The sequence below is a fragment of the Scyliorhinus torazame genome, chromosome 5 (genome assembly GCF_047496885.1).
Source record: "Scyliorhinus torazame isolate Kashiwa2021f chromosome 5, sScyTor2.1, whole genome shotgun sequence".
Lineage (NCBI taxonomy): Eukaryota > Metazoa > Chordata > Chondrichthyes > Carcharhiniformes > Scyliorhinidae > Scyliorhinus > Scyliorhinus torazame.
The window spans coordinates 279,981,814-280,001,076 of record NC_092711.1 but is presented as its reverse complement, the minus strand read 5'-3'; the positions used below and the strand labels follow the sequence as shown (position 1 = coordinate 280,001,076).

Genomic DNA, 19,263 nt, shown 5'->3' with positions numbered 1-19,263 from the left:
TTCAACTTAATGGACAGAATTTCCTGCACCCCCACCGCGGCATATGTTCCAACGGCCAAGGCTGCTTGCCATTGGCCGGCAGCATGATCTTCTGGTCCTGACCATAAGACCATAAGACATAGGAGCGGAAGTAAGGCCATTCGGCCCATCGAGTCCACTCCGCCATTCAATCATGGCTGATTTCAACTCCATTTACCCGCTCTCTCTCCATAGCCCTTAATTCCTCGAGAAATCAAGAATTTATCAACTTCTGTCTGACGATGTTGAAGGGGTCTTGCATGCCCCTTGCCCTCTGCCGCCGGTGAATACGCTGACTGGGGTCGCCATTAATGGGACCTGAACGTCCCACGGGCAGGAAGGGCCAGGAAAATTTCAGCGATAAACCAAAGGAAATAAAGTTGTTAGGTGGTTGCACAAGAATAACACAGCGCGCCTTGAAGGACTTAGAAAAATGGGGCTAATTATCTTAATGTTCAAACACATATATTTCCCCATCAATCCATTCTTTGTCGCACTAAACACATATTTTACTTTTTTATTAATAACTATGATTTGCTTTATTTCACACAGGTTTGTAAACCCTTGGCAGCAGGGGAATATGTCCTTTATAAAACAATAACAGATTGCTGAACTAATTTAGTGACTGCAGTTCTAGATGTTGGTGTACATCTGTTTTCTGACAAAATGCTTTCAGGCACCACAGGGGCACCAGAAACATGGTCAAAGCCTCTTATTCCCAGTCATTCCCAATGACAAGACCCCGATTAACTGTTCTGACATTCACAACTGGGCATTTAATACAGTTTGACAAAAATAAGAAAAGATTTTTAATTTTGCTGAGGTAAGGTGAAAGTTGAGATTTTTATTTCTTGTGCCAAGTACCTAACACAGCATTTCTCATATGTCATATTTTGGCTCATTTTGGCCTTTGCGCCACAGAAAAGATCTGAAAGAAAGATTTGCTTGAATATTGTGTTTTGAAATGTAGTGGGATCATTCAAGTTAAAAAGGAGTCTGAGACCATGAAAGTTAAATTCTCAACGAATCAGCCTTGCTCCAGGGTTAAATTCTGCTTCTCTCAACTCCGCAAACGTGAACTGCGATCGGGTGGAGAATCGGGCATCCGGCCAACATTGAGATCTATGCCCGATTTGGGTGCCATACTCTAATCCCTTGCTGGTGGTGATAATGATGTTTGCGCCCCGCGCCAGCGGCAGCATGCAAAACCGGCATTTGCATGCATTTAAATGTGATTCGCGGGTGGACACAGTATGCTCCGCACTTCCGCACTATTCTACTCCTCTCAAGCAAAGGTCTCGCGGGTGTGAATTACTACAAGTATTCACAAACATGGATTGGATGCCATGGCTGCGGAGGGGGAGGGGGAGACTAAAAATACATTGAAAGACCGTAGAAAACACCATTGCTCGGGGATGGCAGCCAGGCTGAGGGCAGTAATGGGTAGTGACTAGGTTCCAGGTTTGTGGATTTGGGGTGTCCCCTCAGGTCAGGGTGGCCCTTTGGTGTCATTTACAGCCTCCTGACCGCTCACACTGCTGAGTACTGCCTGTGTCCTTTCAATGATCAGAAGTCCTCTGGTCATCTGGGAGCTCGCCCAGACAGCCCCTCTGGACAACGTCAAGCTCCAGCTGTATCACCAGGGACCAAGCTCGATCAGAAGCCCACCAGGTGTTCGCGCTCCTCAGTAGCGCTACCCCATTGCAGAGGAAGCAGGGGATCTGCTGAGCTCACCCCAACCAGAGGACACCTGCACCACAACCTTCGGAACCATCCCTGGTTCTTTGCACCTCTCAGGGCAGAGGACTCACTTGGGACCCCCTCCGCAACACCAGCTGTCTCCTCCCGGTGAGGCTGTTTGGGCTGACTGTCTGTTACCATCTCCCATGCAGTGTTCAGGAGGACAGGCTTGAGTTTGCGGCCCAGTCTGGGAAAGAGGGTATCCCTCTGCTCTTCGCTGGTTTGGAGCTTTGGGTCCACCTCCGACTCCCGACCGAAGGGGTGAGATCTTCTCTAAGCCATCAAGGTGGCTGCAGTGAGTGTATGATAGGTGGAGTGCTTAAAAACAGCTCCAGCTGCCAGTCTTTGGGTGCTAACTCCAGCCCCATCAGTTAGAATGCCCACTGGGCCAGGAATTGCTCAGAATTCACACCAGCACAGTGCTGGCCCATTAGCATGTCCTGAATTGATCCCCAAATAGTGCCCCAATGGGAACGTGAACCGCACGCAATTCAGTCCTGGCCTCAACATTTAGGGCTGGATTCTCCGATTGCCCACGCCGAAATTGCGTTTGCCGATAGGCCGGAGAATCCAACTTTACGCCAAAATCGGGAGCGGCGCCGTTTTTCATATGCTCCGCCCCCTCAAAAATGACATAATCGATGAGTACGCCGCCCGCCGCCTGGATGGCCCCAGGACATCACCTGAGGCCCTCCCCTGATGCTCCTCCCGCCGATGGGCCGACTTCCCGACAGCGTCGGTCGTGTGTCCTCTCAGTTTTCGGGGACCTCGCGTGCTGGGTGCGGACTGTGTCCAGCGCCGCCATAGTCGGGGGGGGGGGGGGAGCTGTTCCGCTGGCCGGGGGGGGGGGGGCTTCCGCGGGGTGTGGGGGGACTGGTGTGGGGTGGTCCGGGGGTTGCGAGGATCGTTATCGGGGTCACTATCTGGCAGGCTGGATCCCCGGGTGACCGGTGCTGTGTTGTACAGCGCAGCCGCCACATGTCGCCGTCGTGCGCATGCGCAGTCACGGACCCTGCTATTCTCCGTCCATATCTGCAGCTAAAGCCGGGATCTTTGCGTGGCGCGGCTGCTAGCCACCCCATCGGGTGGAGCATCGGTGCGGGGGCAGCGCTGGTTTTTTTGTCATAAAACCAGATGCTTCCTCCGGACTTGGCCGCTAGAATCCAGCCCACAGTCTCCCAAATGAAGAATTTTACCTGCTGTCTCCTCACAGAATGCATTTTAGCAATTGTTTAGCCTTTCCAAGAAAATAACAAAATTCTACAAGCATTGTACTAGAAGGTCACCAATCTTTCTTTTTAATAATCTTTATTGTCATAAGTAGGCTTACATTTACACTGCAATGAAGTTACTGTGAAAAGCCACTAGTCGCCACATTCCGGCACCTATTCGGGTCACCAGAGGGAGAATTCAGAATGTCCAATTCACCTAACTGCACATCTTTTGGGAATTGTGGGAGGAAACCGGATCACCCGGTGGAAACCCACGCAGACACAGGGAGAATGTGCAGACTCGGCAGACAGTGACCCAAGCGGGAATCGAACCTGGGAACCTGACACTATGAAGCAACAGTGCTAACCACTCTGCTACCGCGGTGCCCACATTTGAGTGGGCATGAATAGTTAAACAGTTAAACAGAATAGTTAAACAGAAATACAAGTCAAGACAGTAGCAGGGACAGATTACCAGGATGGAGAGCGGACAGCATATTGGATGAGAGTTTTAAATCCATGGTATGCATCTTTTGTCCTTGACACCTAGAGGTTAGGTGTCCTTGAATCAGAGGCAGAGCATTGTGGAGAAGGCCGCAGGACCAGGTACTCTGGTTTGGGTCTGGTAAGCGGCCTGGATCCTGGGTGGCAAGTGTATGGGGAAGATGTCCGATCCCTCATGGGATATGATTTCAGAGCCTTGCGGTTGTTGTTTGGGATGGAGCTTGGGGATTTGAGGAAAGCACTCCCTCTCTTCCCGGACTACAAAGAGTGCTGTGAAGGCAAAGATGTCATCACCTTGCAAGGACAGGGGAATCCAGCAGGCTACCATCAATCATTAAAATAGATTAAATTAAAGGCCAGCCAGTCTCAACAGAATATTTGAATTGCCAGGTTGGCTAATGGCCCCATTGCTCCACCTCCTTTAAGCCCAGAAGTGGGCAGGTTGGAGGTGGCTTCCTGTCAGGTTTGAGATTTTAAAAAATTTGACCTCTGACCTGATCTCAACCCGCCTTGTTCCTGAGTGTTAAAATCCAGTCTAGGGTCATCGGCGGGCAGTGTAGATTTTGAAACGGAAATCTGGGCGGTGTTTTTTTTTTCAAAGGAGTAATATTATAAAGTGGTGAGGCTGCAAGTGCTCAGAATGATTCGAAATTAGCTTGGTGAAATGAAGTAACATGACCTTGACATGGGGGATGATCTGGAACTCGGAATCATAAGCACAACGGATAAAGCTGCAGGTTCAAAGCTGATAAAGGTGGTAGACTGAAGTGCTGAGCAGGATAAACTACAATAACCTTTAAATATACTTGGGAATTGAGCATTTAGGTAGCAGATGAAATTCAAGTAGAGAAGGGAAAATATTTTACATGTGGAGAAAACAAAACTAGGAAGGGAGCATAACTGAAATCAAAAAGAAATAACTTGCATGGAAATAAGAAAAAGAGACCTGGAGGATATGGATTAACAATAAATTAAAGCTGTCTGAACAATGCCCAGTAATGGTACCTAAAGCAAATATATTAATAGGTCAATATTGAGCTGAAATAGTGAGGTAATCTAGCCAGTTTATAAATCTTTAGTGTGAATGCATTAAGTACTCCCTGTAGAATTCTGGCCAACACAGTACAAAAAGGATATTTCAGCAATTGAAGGGATATAGAAGAGGACAACCAGAATGATTGATAGGATGGAAGGACTGAATTATGCATAGGTAATTCCAGAAATTGGGCATGTTCTCGCTGAAAAGAGATTTAGATGTGATATAGTTGCTGTATTTTAGGATTCTAAAGGGAATACACATTGTAAATCATGAAGATATTTCGCCTAGTTCAGAATAGTAGAACACTGCACTTGAATAGGGTTATATTTAAAAATAATCTGCGGAAATGCTAGGGTGAGTTTTTACTTTTTAACTCGCTGCCAGTGGGATAGGGTGAGCCAAGTAATGTTTAGGACATCCAGAAGTTGGGGATTCTTTGCTCAATGTAGAGTTTTAACTCCATGGTATCGGTGTTACATTAGTTCCACGCCTGGCAGTCAGCCTCATTAACACTGGACCAGTTGTGGTGAATGTATAATTACTGATAATTCACCAGTGCACTGTGTTATGTTATTAACCCTGTGGGCTCTACCTATGGGCCATTGTGTGGCTTCACCCACAGGGGATATGTTGGGGCATGTACGGGCTCCGCCTATGGCTCCACCCCCTTTACAGGAAGTATAAGAGCTGCTGACCTGCGGGGCCACCTTCAGTGTTGTACCGGTCACAGGGAGGCTTAGTTCTAAGCTGATTAAAACCACGGTTTACTTCTCCACGTGTGTTCGAGTGAATTGATGGTCGCATCAATTTAATCAGCTTAAAATACTACCATGGAATCAGCCCTCAAACCTGACAGACTGGAACTCGATCCACAGGCCGCGGAGGCGAAAGAAGTATTTCACATTGGCTTCGATGCTTCTCGCCGCGTCGCCTACGCCATCCATCACTGACGAACAGAAGCTGAGCCTCCTCCACGCATGGGTGAGCCATCGCATTTCTGTCCAGCTCGGCGTGCGCTCCTCTCCTTTTGGGACTCGACTTCCAGTGCAACCTCAGGAGCCTAACTCTTAAGTTCGGGGGGGCCCCTGCCCCGCTCACCATATGCAGCCTCGCGACCCTAAAAATCGATCCACCCCCCCCTTCGCAAACCTCACCGCGAATTGCAAGCCAGTAGCCACCCGAAGCAGGCAGTATAGCATGCAGGACAGGACGTTCATTAGGTCCGAGATCCAGCGTCTCTTGTGGGGGGGAGGGGGGTTCAAAGCGGCCAGCAATAACCCCTGGAGAGCTCAGGTGGTGGTCGTTAAGACCGGGGAAAAGTTCCGGATGGTGGTTGACTACAGCCAGACCATTAACTGGTTTACGCAACTCGATGCATACCCCCTTCCCCGGATTGCAGACATGGTAAATCAGATCGCGCACTACCGCGTGTTATCCACGGTGGATTTGAAGTCTGCACACCACCAGCTCCCAATCCGCTCGGAGGACCGCCACTACACGGCGTTTGAGGCAGACGGCTGCCTTTTCCAGTTCCTCCGGGTCGACTTTGGAGTCACGAACGGGGTTTCGGTGTTCCAACGAGCGATGGACCGAATGGTGGACCAGTACGGGCTGCGGGCCACGTTTCCGTACTTGGACAATGTCACCATCTGTGGCCATGATCAGCAGGACCACGACGCCAACCTCCATCGATTTCTCCAAACCGCCCAAAAACTCAACCTCACCTACAACAAGGAGAAATGTGTTTTCTGCACAACCAGGGTAGCCATCCTCGGCTACGTCATGGAAAACAGGGTCCGAGGGCCCGACCATGACCGTATGCGCCCCCTCCTACAACTCCCTCTCCCTCACTGTCCCAAGGCCCTGAAGAGGTGCCTTGGATTTTTCTCCTATTACGCCCAGTGGGTCCCCCAGTATGCGGACAAAGCCCGCCCACTATTTAAGGCCACCCTCTTTCCACTGGCAGCCGAGGCCCGCCAGGTCTTCAACTGCATCAAGGCGGACATCACCAAAGCTGCGATGTGCGCAGTGGACGAGTCCGTCCCCTTCCAAGTGGAGAGCGACGCCTCAGAGGTCGCTCTCGCCGCCACCCTCAACCAAGCAGGCAGACCGGTAGCGTTTTTTTCACGCACCCTCACCACCTCCGAAATTCGACACTCCTCGGTCGAAAAAGAAGGCCAAGTCATCGTGGAAGCCATACAGCACTGGAGGCACTACCTCGCTGGTAGGAGGTTTACCCTCGTCACCGACCAATGATCGGTTGCCTTCATGTTTGACAATAAGCAGCGGGGCAAGATCAAAAATGATAAGATCTTGAGGTGGAGACTCGAACTCTCCACCTATAACTACGATATAGTATATCGTCCTAGGAAGCTCAACGAGCCCCCAGATGCCCTGTCCCGTGGCACATGCGCCAGAGCGCAAGATGACCGATTACGGGCTACCAACGATGACCTCTGCCACCCGGGGGGGTCACCCAGCTCGCCCATTACATCAAGGCCTGCAACCTGCCCTACTCCACCGAGGAGGTCAGAGCTATAACCAGAGACTGCCAAATCTGTGCGGAGTGTAAACCGCACTTCTATCGACTGGATAAGGCCCACCTGGTAAAGGCATCCCGGCCCTTTGATCGCCTCAGTATCGATTTCAAAGGGCCCCTCCCCTCCAATAACCGCAACACGTACTTCCTTAACATCATAGATGAGTTCTCCCGCTTCCCGTTTGCCATCCCCTGCCCTGATATGACCACCCCCACTGTCATTAAAGCCCTGCATAGTGTCTTCACCCTGTTTGGTTTCCCCAGTTATGTCCACAGCGACAGGGGCTCGTCGTTCATGAGCGACGAACTGCGTCAGTACCTGCTCAGTAAGGGCATCGTCTCGAGCAGGACTAACAGTTATAACCCCAGGGGAAACGGGCAGGTGGAGAGGGAGAACGCGATGGTCTGGAAGACCGTCCTACTGACCCTGCGGTGAGGAATCTCCCAGTTTCTCACTGGCAGGAGGTCCTCCCCGATGCGCTCCACTCTATTAGGTCCCTCCTTTGCACGGCCACAAACCAAACTCCTCATGACCATTTGTTTGTTTTCCCTAGGGGAGCTACCTCAGGGGCCTCGCTTCCACCCTGGCTGATGACACCGGGTCCAGTCCTCCTCCAAAAACATGTTCGGAGCCATAAGACCGACCCCCTGGTAGAGAGGGTCCAGCTCCTGCACTCCAACCCACACTGTGCGTACGTCGAACACCCCGATGGCCGGCAAGATACCGTCTCCCTCCGGGACCTGGCACCCGCAGGCTCCAGAACCACTCCCACTACTGCATCCCCCACACTATGTCCCGTCCAACCTCCTATGTTCAGCACCCCCACCCCTATATGGTTCCCACGCTCCCTCCCACCCGCTGCACCGGTCCACAGGAATGAAGCTCCGGAAGAGCTGCTCCCGGAGTCCACGCCTGTGCCTGCTCTGGACTCACTTCCACAGCCACTCGAAGCGGCTGCAACACCAGTGTTTCGGCGGTCGCAATGTACGATCCCGGCACCGGATCGACTGAATCTATGAGCCCGTCACCCCCGCTGGACTTCATTTTTTAATCAGGGGGTGAATGTGGTGAATGTATAATTACTGATAATTCACCAGTGCACTGTGTTATGTTATTAACCCTGTGGACTCTACCTATGGGCCATTGTGTGGCTTCACCCACAGGGGATATGTTGTGGCATGTACGGGCTCCACCCATGGCTCCACCCCCTTTACAGGAAGTATAAAAGCTGCTGATCTGCAGGGCCACCTTCAGTGTTGTACCGGTCACATGCAGGCTCAGTTCTAAGCTGATTAAAACCACTGTTTACTTCTCCACGTGTCTTCGAGTGAATTGATGGTCGCATCACCAGTCAAATCTGAACCTCAACATGGGATGCGGAGAAAAGATTCAATTAAGTCTGTGGGCGGATTGCTCCTGGGAGAGTATGAGGAGATTGAAGAATGGAGACCTGAGGAATCAGAGGCAGGGGTCGGGCTAGGTGGGGGGAGAGGAAAGTTATTGAGTATCTGAGACCTGAAGGTCCCGAATAGGTCACAGCCCTAGCGATTGGTGGAGGAAGGGTGGGGGAGATGTGGTTGGTGTCAAAGGTTTTAGGGAGGTTTAAGGGGCAATCGGCCAATAGGGTTACATGACTTTAAAAAACACAATCAGGGGACCCGAGTGGGGGTTCACCCAAGTAAGCGCGACGGTTTGCCTCAGATCGATTCTGGACACTGACTGGTAGCCACAAAGCTTCAACACTCTGTAAGATAGTATGTTGTAAGTAAACCTTACTTGTTTCTTACCGAGCTGGTGAGCCAAAGGTACCACCTTGACGATGAGGATAAAACGGAGGAGATTTGGATCCTTGACTGTGAGTACAGAACCCATTGAGGTCGAAGTCAGATTGCAAATCAGGGGCGGGATTCTCCGCAATTGGCGCGATTTCCGCCGACCGGCGCCAAAAACAGTGCGAATCGGTCTGGCATCACGCCGCCCCAAAGGTGCGGAATTCTCCGCACCTTGAGGGGCCGAGCCCTCACCTTGAGGGGCTAGGCCTGTGCCGGACTGATATTCGCCCCGCCAGCTGGCGGGAAAGGCCTTTGGTGCCCTGCCAGCTGGTGCGGAAATGACTTTGCCATGCGGCGCATACGCGGGAGCGTCAGCGGCCACTCAAGGCATCCCCGCGCATGCGCAGTGGTGGGGGTCTCTATTGACGGCACACTATCATTCAAAGTTCTGGAGTCATCTGGAGTGTTTTAATTTCAATTCCATGGGGAGAGATCCAGGAGCGACCATTGCAACCCACATTACGAAGGTAAGGCAAATCGCAGACCAATATGACTTGGGGGCCACCCTGAACGATATGCTGAGAGATCGCGTAGTTTGTGGAGTCAATAAGGAAGCCATCCAGTGAAAGCTGTTAACAGAGACAGGTATCAATTTTAAAAAGGGGCTGGAGATAGCTCTAGCAATGAAGAGCACGGAGAAGAGCGCAGAGGAGCTTCAGTGCACAAAAGTGGTGGTGCGTTTCATCAGTTCAGGCAGGATGCTGCTGTCAGCAGTGGAGCTAAAAGTGAAGATACTGGGTTTAAATGAGAAGTAAATGTAATATCAAGCAGAGTCAGAAGATTTACCAGCATGAATCCAACACCAAGGATCAAAGCAGAGTGTTACTGGTGCAGGGGTAATCTCTCCCGAGTAACTTGCAGATTTAATGAATCAGAATGTTATTCATGCCTTGGGAAAGGAAACGTGAGACATTGGTGTAAGAGCAAGCCACGTCTGCTCAGGGCTAAATAAGTAGCAGATCACAAGTGCAGAGTGTAGACGTTTTCCCAGCAAATTATTTGAGTGTTCATTTACTGAACAACGTGAAAGTGGGCGAGTTAGCCCCCATCACAGTGGTGCTTTTGGTTAATGGTAAACCTATAGAGATGGAAGGAGACATGGGATTGACTATTACTGTAATAAGGGAACACACGTACAGGTACTTGCGAGAAGGGGATCAGCTTTTGAGTTTCAGTAATACATCGGCCATTACGGGAGAGGCCATCAAGGTGATGGGTACTACCGTACCAATGAGATATCAGCAGCTGTCCATCTAACTCACACTATTAATTGTATCAGGCTGAGGACCAAATCTACGGGGACATGACTGGCTCAAAGAAATTGAATTGGACAGAAAATTTTCAAATAAAAGGAAGACCTGTTAGAATTAATAAAGAAGTACAGAGATGTATTTTGCGATGTTCGAGGGAAAATGAAGGGCTTGCAGGCATAGATCCATGCGGACCCAGAGGAGCCCTATGATGTTTCAGTGCCAGACCTGTGCCCTTTGCCTTATTGGAAAAGGTGGTGACAGAATTGAAAGGTTAGAACTCCAGGGTCCCAGGTTAGATTCCTGGCTTGGGTCACCGTCTGTGCGGAGTCTGCATGTTCTCCCCGTGTCTGTGTGGGTTTCCTCCGGGTGCTCCAGTTTCTTCCCACAGTCCAATGATGTGCAGGTTAGGTGGATTGGCCATGTTAAATTGCCCCTTCGTGTCCAAAAAGGTTAGCTGGGGTTACTGGGTTACGGGGATAGGGTGGAAATGTGGGCTTAAGTAGGGTGCTCTTTCCAAGGGCTGGTGCAGACTTGATGGGCCGAAGGGCCTCCTTCCACACTTTAAATTCTATGATTCTAACTGGGAATCATCCAGCCAGTCCAATTTGCAGAATGGGCAGCCCCCACAGTCCCTGTAATAAAGCAAGATGAGACCACCTGCAACCGTGGGGTCTATAAATTGACAGTGAATCAGGCTGCCAAGCGAGAAAAATACCTCATTCCAAAGGTGGAAGATTTGTTTGCAAAGCTGGCCGGAGGCCAATCTTATACAAAGTTAGGCATCAGCTATCTTATCAGAAGTTTGAGTTGGATGACCCTTCTTTAAGTTATGTTACAATTAACACATAAAAGGGTTTTTTCAGTATATGTGCCTGCTTTTTGATGTGTCACCAGCTTGTGCCATATTCCAGAGAACGATGGAAAGTTTGGTGCAAGGATTGCCACGTGTAATAGCTTCCCTGGATGATGTATTGATAACAAGATCGACGGAAGTCGAGTACCTAAATAACTTAGGGAAGAAGATTTCAAGAAAGAGAAATGTATTTTGCAGGCCAATGAAGTGCCTGACCTGGGTTAGTGGGTGGATCAACAAGAAAGACAAGATTATAGCATTAAAAAGGGCCCCCAGAAACACATCTGAGCTTATGCCCTTCTCAGGAATGGTGAACTGTTATGGGCATTTTCTGCTAAATTTGTCAACATTGTAGCAACCCCTCCCAGTACCGCAGGAAATTATGATGTGGCTAAACTTCTTAGATACGTTATCAGTTTCTGTGCAGCATATCAAGTATTGGACCAGCAGAGACCCGCTATTGTCCAATGTGAAGCACAGGATATTAACAGGATGGACAAACAAGGTAGTGTCTGAAGAGATGAACCCACATTGTATTTAGAAAATGAATTAAGTTGTGAAGACGGCAGCATACTTTAGGGTGCAACAGTAGTCGTCCCTGTACCAGGAAGAGAGTTGATCTTGGCTGAATTACATAGTGTTCATCCAGGTGTGTCAAAAATGAAGATATTCACCTGGAGTGGCGTGCAATAGATGATGACATTGAGAGGTTAGTAAAGCACTGCGATAAATGCCAGTTGCAACATAAGTTGCCTGCTACAGTCCCTTTGCACCCTTGAGAATGGCCTGGTAAGCCAGGGGTGTGTGTCCTCAATGATTTTGTGGAGCCATTTTTGGGCAGCATGTTTTTGCTCCTGATAGATACCCATTCAAAGTGGACAGAAGTTTTTGAAATGAAGTCTATGACGTTGCATACCACTGTTGCGGAATTAGGTCAGTGCTTTGCATCCCATGGGATTTTTGAAGTAATCACGTTGATAATGGAAGGCCTTCATGAGTGCTGTATTTCTGAAATTCCTCTTCATGAATGGTATAAGACTGCGCCTTACAACCCAGCATCCAATGGACTGGCTGAACAAGCAGTCCAAATGTTCAAGACAGGTCTTATAAAGCAGTCAGCGGTAACTCAGGAAACCAGAATGTCTTGTTTTCTTCTAGGATACCGGACAATGCCACGTTCTACAACAGGAATTAGTGATAGGCTGGCATCTTAGAACCAGACTAAATTTGGTGTTTCCAAATTTGCCAGGGAGGGTGGAGGCCAGTCGGAAGAAAAGCCATGATTCAGGCCAAGCAGCAAGGTCGTTTGCAATCGATGAATCAGTGTGTGTCAGAAATTTCAGAAGTGGACCAAGCTGGGTCCCAGGACTTGTTGCAGCCAAGACAGGGCCACTGTTTTATGAAGTGAATGTACAAGATAGAATTGTCAGGGAACATGTGGAGCACTTACATGGATGCGAGTTGTCCCAGCAGCCAGTACTACAGCCTGAAGCCATATTGCCAGCAGGAAAAATTGTTGGTTGTCTGAGTAGTGAAGTACCGAGTCAACCTGTGACAAGATATCCTGTTGTAACCACAGAAATGCATGAGGCCGAGTTGCCAGCACCTGAGGAGATCCCAGCTGCAGCAGTTCCTGCAGAAAGTACCCCAGCCGGAGCAACCAGTTTGGTGGAATTATGCCAGGGTGGGGGTCCATGCTAACAAGAGTGGGCTTGATCGGATCGATTCCAGATGCTGACCAGCAGCCACGAATCTGGAAGACTCTGAGAGTTGTAAATAAATGTTAGTCGTTTCATATCCAGCTGGTAAACCAAAGTTATTGCAGGAGGATGCTGGAAGCCTTAGTTGGGGAGGTTAGAAGATTGGAGCTCCTGGGGAGAGATTGGAATGGTTACCAGGAGTGTTCAATTACAGGAGGCTGGCGAGGCAGGTATGGTGTATCCAGCAAATGAATGGAAAGGCATTTAGCTCCTGGATCCAGCAGACCTTACCTTAATTTAGCTGCTAGACTTTCCGAAGTCCAGGAAATCTGGCTGGCTAGAAGTAAATCCAAAATATAAGTGGAGGCATTAGATAAGCTGGTTGTACTTAATGTTGATAAGTCACTATGACTGGATCAGGTGTATCTGAGCATATAGAGGGCAGTAAGGGGTGGAAAATTCAGAGGCACTGGTCATAACCTTTCATTTTTCATGTGATGCCAGACGATTGGAGTATTGAAAATATTGCACCTTTTTTCAAAGAAGTGTGCAAGGCTAAACACCACTACAGATCAGTCGGTTTAACTTTGGTGGTTGGGAAGCTTTTAGAATTCACAATCTAGCACAAAATTAACAATCACTTGGAAAACTGTGGATTGATTAAGAAAAGTCAACATGGATTTGTTCAGGGCAAATCATGTTTAAATAACGAGCTTCAGTTTTTTGATGAGGTAACAGGAAAGGCTGATGAGGGGAATGTAGTTGATGCATTGTACCTGGACTTCCGAAAGGCATTTGCTAAGGTGCCACATAAAAGGCTTGTAAGCAAAGTTGAATTCTGTGGAATAAAATGGACAGTGGCAGCATGGATACAAATTTGGTTAAGTGACAGGAAACAGAAAGTAGTGGTGAATGTTTTTTTGGATTGGAGGATGATATATAGTGGAATGCGCCAGAAGTCAGTATTAGGACTTCAGCATTTCTTGATCTTTATTAATGAACTAGACCTGAGTGTGCAAATGACACAAAGCTGGAAGTATTGTGAAGTATTGTGAACTATAAGAATAGTGGTATTGTTCAAAAGGGTATCCGGCTGGTGGAATAGGCAGACATGTGGCAAAAAGAAATGCGGAGAAGTGTGAGTGATACATTTTACAAGAAAGAATGTGAAATGGCAATTTAGAATTAAGGATACAATTCTAAAAGAGGTACAGGAGCAGACAGGCCTGGGAGTATATGTGCACAAATTGTTTCAGGCAGGATTAGAAAGCATTTAATAAGGCAACAGGGTTGTGGACTTTATAAATAGAGGTACGGAGAACAAAGGGCTGGGTCGTTAAGCTTGTTCAAGGCTGACATAGACAGATTATTAATCAGTCAGGGAACCAAGAGTTATGGGAAAAGGCAGGAAAATGGAATTGCGGATTACATAAGATCGGCTATGAGCTTATTGAATGGCAGAGCAGACTCGATGTGCTGTACGGCTCCTATGTCTGTCTTATGGTCTAAGAAACTGGCTCAGTTTAAGCCAGAGTATTGTGTCTATCTCTGGGAAGCACACCTTTTAGGAAAGTTACAGGGCAGCACAGTGGCACGGTCGTTAGCACTGAGGCCTCACAGTGGCAGTCACCCGGCTTTGATTTTGGCTTTTTTTGATTGTCTGTGTGGAGTTTGCATGTCCTCCCCATATCTGCGTAGGTTTCCTCCGGGTGCTTCGGTTTCCTTCCACAGTCCAAAGATGTGCAGGTTTGGTGGATTGGCCATGCTAAATTTCCCCTTATTGTCCAAAGATGTGCAGGTTAGGTGGATTGGCTATGATCAGTACGCAGGGTTACAGGGATATGGCGGGGGGAGTGGGCCTAGGTAAAATGCTCTTTCAGAGGGTCGGTGCAGGATTAATGGGCCAAATATTTTGCACGTATGGATTCTGTGGACTCTCTGAAGGATGTGAAAGCATTGAAAAAGGTTTCCGTAAATTGTTTTGAGGAGGAAGACTTCAGTTATGTTGATCGACTGGTGAAGCTGGGATCCTCCTCCTTAGAGAAGAGAATGCGGAGGGAAGATCTCATAGAGTTGTGCAAAATCATGAGGCGTCTTCAGAATAAATAGGGAGAAACTGTTCACATTGGCAGAAGTGTCAAGAGTCAAAAGGTAAAAGCAAAATACTGCAGATGCTGGAAATCTGAACTAAAATATGAATTGCTGGAAATATGCAACAGGGTAGGCAACATCTTTGGAGAGAGAAGCAGAGTTAAAGTTTCAAGTCAAATATGGAGAACCAATGGACGCTGATGTAAAGTGATTTGGCAAAAGAACCAGAAGTGACATAAGAAAAATGCATTTTTACACAGTAAATGGTTTGCATTTGGAATGGACTGCCTGAGCGTGTGTTGGAGGCTGATTCAGTCAAGGTTTTTTAAAGGGGAATTGGATAATGGTCTGAATAAGAAAGATTTGCAGGGCTGTGGGAAAAGGTAGAGGAATATGGAACACAACGATGGAATAGTCTCTATAAGGAAACAGGGGAAATGGGTTTACCTTATCCTTGCAAATGTAAAATTTAATAGATTTCTTTCAGAAAGTAACCCTTCTAGTTACAGTTTAAGGCAAGTGAAGCATGCTTGGAAAAATAGGTGTCTTTGGGCCCTGGTTTCCAAAGCTCTGCACCATTTGGAATTTGACTTCTGTTTGTGTCGGTTGTCAGCTAACCGATGGAACCTGGTCGTCATGATTAGTCATCAGTTCAATTATTGTTGTACCATGTGACTAATAGGACAGTGGGAGGCAGGTTATTTCATCTTGGCCTTTTTTTTTGGTCTACCCGTTCCAATGTGTCCATGAACTGCAGAATTTCATTCTTTTCACACTGTTAAGTGAAATCAAGTTGCAGTGATTAATCTGAGTGACTCTGATCATAACCATTGCTGTGTGTATTTCCAACTGAATCATTTCAAGCCTGAACTCAGTGACTATTTCTTCTGAAAGACTGAAGAAGCATGCATGCAAAAAGATGTAAGAATATCCAGCTCAGGTCACAAGGGGGTACTATTGTCACATCTCTCGGTTATGTTGTTGTGAGAATATATATTGGAGGACAGTGATGAGCAACTCCCAGAAAAATAAGATGCATGGTGAACTTCTGAAAGTGAACAAGTGCCAATGAACCATAGGAGCGATCCATGACAGACCTGCATTTGTCATACCTTGGGGCAATTTTGACTGCACAGTAGTATAAAAAGGGGAATGAAAACAAAATGGAAAGACATTTTACATTTGTCCTGATTTTTATTTCCACAGATCCCTAACTGTTGCATTGCACAAATTTATTGTAACCTTTTTATCCTTGTACTTAATGCCATTATTTCTAAAATCCAAAGTATTTTAGCTACACGCAACTGTCTGTTCCTGCACAAACCTGTACAAATTAGCTGCCAGTTGTCTTCATCACAATGACTAGATTTCAAAAGGTACTTTGTTGGCTCAAAAACACTTTAAGGTATCCTGAGATCTGAGAAATATGAATTTTCCTCTCTTGGAATGGATTGGATTTGGATTGGATTTGTTTATTGTCACGTGTACCGAGGTACAGTGAAAAGTATCTTTCTGCAAGCAGCTCAACAGATCATTACGTACATGGGAAGAAAAGAAAATATATGATGGGGCAACACAAGGCATACAAAGTATAAAACAGAGAGGTTAGTAATAATGTTAGTCTTAGAATTAAATTTTAAAAGATTAGAACGAGTATAAATTAAGTAAAAATTGGATCTGTGGGGAGAGCTCGCAGAGATTCGTCTCGCTCCAGCGCCATCTTCTGCATTCTTAGCTCTCTTTGTCATCTTTCCATGAATTGGATATGCTTTCCTTGCCTTTCCACTCTAATGGAATTATGTTATATCTCCTCTACATTGGGGATACTAAATACAGACTGGGCGACCACTTTGCAGAACATCTTCGCTCAGTCCAAAAGCATGACCCCAGCCTTCCTGCTGCTTGCACTCAGAGCTTTGCTCTCATGCCCACCTGTCCATTCATGGCCTGCTGCAATGCTCCAGAGAAGCCCGACGCAAGCTGGACGAGCAACATCTTGGGCGGGATTCTGTGGGAATCGGCGGGGCGGGCAACTCCGGTGCCAAGGAGTGGCGTGAACCACTCCGGCGTCAGGCCACCCCAAAGGTGCTGAATCCTCCACACCTTCAGGGGCTCGGCTGGCGCCGCTGTGGTTTGCGCCGTGCCGGCCGGCTGGGAAGGGGCTTGGCGTCACGCCAACTGGTGCCGAAGGTCCTCAGCCGGCCGGCGCGAGTTGGCGCATGCGCTTGCGTGCCATCCCAGCGCATGCGCAGGGGATTAATCTCCGCGTCGGCCATCGCGGAGGACCACAGCGGCCGACGTGGAAGAATAGAGTGCCCCCATGGCACAGGCCCGCCCGTGAATCGGTGGGCCCCGATCGCGGGCCAGGCCACCGTGGGGACACATCCCAGGGCCAAATCCCCCCACGACCCCCAAGGACCCCGGAGGCCGCCCGCGCAGCCAGGTCCCGCCAGCAAATACATGGTGTAACATATGCCGGCGGGACTGGCCAAAAACGGGCGGCCACCCGGCCCATCGTGGGCCGGAGAATTGCCAGGCGATTCCCGCCCCTGCCAAATCCCCGGCGCTGGAGAATTCGGCTGCCGGCGGGGGTGGGATTCACACCGGCCCCCGCCGATTCTCCGACCCGGCGGGGGGTCGGAGAATCCCGCCCCTCATTTTCCGGTTGGGCACATTGCAGTCCTCGGGACTCAACATTGAGTTCAGCAACTTTAGATTTTGACCTTTCTCCTCCATCTTAAACCCCTTTTAAAACAAATCCCATACATGCCAAGACCCCGCCCGTCCCCACACAAGCCATCTGTTTTTGTTCTTAAATTTGCTGCATTTTGTTGCAATCTTTTACGGCTACACGTTAAAATCTAACACATTCTCCCTCTCTTCAGTTCTGATGAAGCGACTACTGGACTCAAAACATTGGGCTGGATTCTCCGATTGTGAGGCTATGTCCTCACGCCGGCGTGCGAACGGTGGCGTTTTACACCCAAAGATCCGGCGCAAAACGGCCACCAATCCTCCGTTTGGCAGGGAGCAAGCAGCCGAGCAGCATAGAGCACCCGGCTCTCGCTGCTGATATGGCCAGAGAATTGCCGGGTCTGTGGCCGTGAATGCGCACGGCGTCGACTTGCAGTGGTCGTGCCGTACAACATGGCGCCGGCCGCACACGGACCCGGCCTGCAAAATAGTGCCCCCCCCCTTTGGCTGGCTCATGAGCCCTGGACCACCCCCCAACAGTGCCCGCAGCCCCTGACAAAGTCCCCCCTGCCCACGGATCGGCCCTCCCCCGACTGTGGCGGCGGTGGGCTGAGTCCATGAGTGACCCACACCGTCGGGAACTTGGCTGGTTGGGGCGGAGCATCGGGGAGTGGGCCTCAGGCAATGATCACAGGGCTGTCGATATGGCGCACGGCGTACTCTGCGATTTCGGCGTTGGCGATTGGAGAACCCCGCCCATTAACTCTGCATTCTCTCCTTACAGCTCGGGGCAGCACGGTAGCCTTGTGGATAGCTTCACAATTGCTTCACAGCTCCAGGGTCCCAGGTTCGATTCCCGGCTTGGGTCACTGTCTGTGCGGAGTCTGCACATTCTCCCCGTGTGTGCGTGGGTTTCCTCCGGGTGCTCCGGTTTCCTCCCACAGTCCAAAGATGTGCGGGTTAGGTGGATTGGCCATGCTAAATTGCCCATAGTGTCCAAAATTGCCCTTAGTGTTGAGTGGGGTTACTGGGTTATGGGGATAGGGTGGCGGTGTTGACCTTGGGTAGGGTGCTCTTTCCAAGAGCCGATGCAGACTCGATGGGCCGAATGGCCTCCTTCTGCACTGTAAATTCTATGATAATCTATGACAGCTGCTGCCAGTCCTCTGTTCTTGTTATTTTATACCTGTTGAATTGAGTTGATTTTGCTACATGTTTGCCCTGGTTTTTCAGCATTCAGAGTGCCTCCATGCATGTATTAAACAAATCAAACAGTCTGGCTGGAATTTTCAAAGTGTCATTTTCATGAGAAAATCATTGCGATTCCCGCCGAGCCAGGTAGCATAACCTGCACCCCAATCTTTAGACGCTTTGAATTTTTCTTTTTCCCACGTGTAAACTGCCCCGCCTGAGGGGCAAAGCACCTGATTTTCTTAACCCAGGGGTGATCTGAGCACTTCCGTCAAGAGGCGCTGCTTTTAAAAGGCTCGACAGCAGTGGTTCGCAGTCAAGCCAGGAGGATGGCAGCCTAGGAGCCAGCTCCAAGATTCACTGAGGGGACCCTCAGAATGTTGGATGGTGAGGAGGCCAACTATCTACACTCAGACTGGTGGGAGACCTTCCAGCAAGGTCAGGAATCTCACCTGGGAGACGGTGGCAGCACTGGTCAGTGCCAGCAGCCTGTCCATAAGGACAGGAGTGCAAGATTGGTTGAAGATGAATGACCTACTACCATCAGCAAGGGTAAGTACTCCCTATCTCTTCTTGACACACCATCCTTTCGTCACC

General features: G+C 49.0%; 1 protein-coding gene across 3 annotated transcripts in view; it reads right to left on the bottom strand.

Annotated features, from left to right (window-relative positions):
* tenm1 (teneurin transmembrane protein 1) overlaps window positions 1–19,263 on the bottom strand; it is a 1,545,585-nt gene that overhangs the window by 470,202 nt on the left and 1,056,120 nt on the right. The gene's annotated exons all lie outside the window — the stretch shown is intronic.